Source organism: Camelina sativa, unplaced genomic scaffold, assembly GCF_000633955.1.
Source record: "Camelina sativa cultivar DH55 unplaced genomic scaffold, Cs unpScaffold06559, whole genome shotgun sequence".
NCBI classification, from domain to species: Eukaryota; Viridiplantae; Streptophyta; class Magnoliopsida; order Brassicales; family Brassicaceae; genus Camelina; species Camelina sativa.
Window position 1 is genome coordinate 1 of NW_010927635.1, and position 499 is coordinate 499.

The 499-nt window shown below is 42.9% G+C and overlaps 1 long non-coding RNA gene across 1 annotated transcript; it reads right to left on the reverse strand.

The window, feature by feature from the left end:
- LOC104774898 lies at positions 1–493 on the reverse strand. Its single transcript, XR_765573.2, has 3 exons — positions 312–493; positions 164–219; positions 1–83 (listed from the first exon to the last, which is right to left on the reverse strand). It is a non-coding gene; the product is annotated as an uncharacterized LOC104774898 (long non-coding RNA).
- Between the last annotated feature and the right edge of the window lie 6 nt (positions 494–499).

Consider the following 499-nt stretch of genomic DNA (forward strand, 5'->3'; position numbering starts at 1 on the left):
ATAAGAATTTTATAGATTCCACTCCTTTTTGCAGTATAAGTTACGTCGAAAATACTCGCTTGAGTCGCTAGGTTACCTGAAGCCTGCAAGAAAGAACTCCCCTTAAGTCTCTAGGCCTAATCAGGTATGCATACGCACAAATGCAGAGAGAGAGTCTTCTTACTCTTCTGCCATGTTGCTCATACAAGGGGGTAGCAGTTAGGTAACTTGATCCACTCCCTGTTAAATCATTTGCCAAAATAAGCCACAAGTGAAGAAATTGTGGCTTGTGGTTGTATGGTTGGCAGAAGAAGGAAAGTAGGAAATTGTACCATTGAGGGTGTCTCTTGGCTGTATGGTTGGCAGAATAAATGAGGAATCAGCGTCTAGTAGGATTCTGACCTGAAGTCTATCCGCTTGGACTGACGAGGGGTAACCATAAGCATCAGTCGATTCAAGTAAATAGAGAAGCCAAGAGACTCCCCAGCAATAGAAGCATTGATCCCTGAACCATTTACTA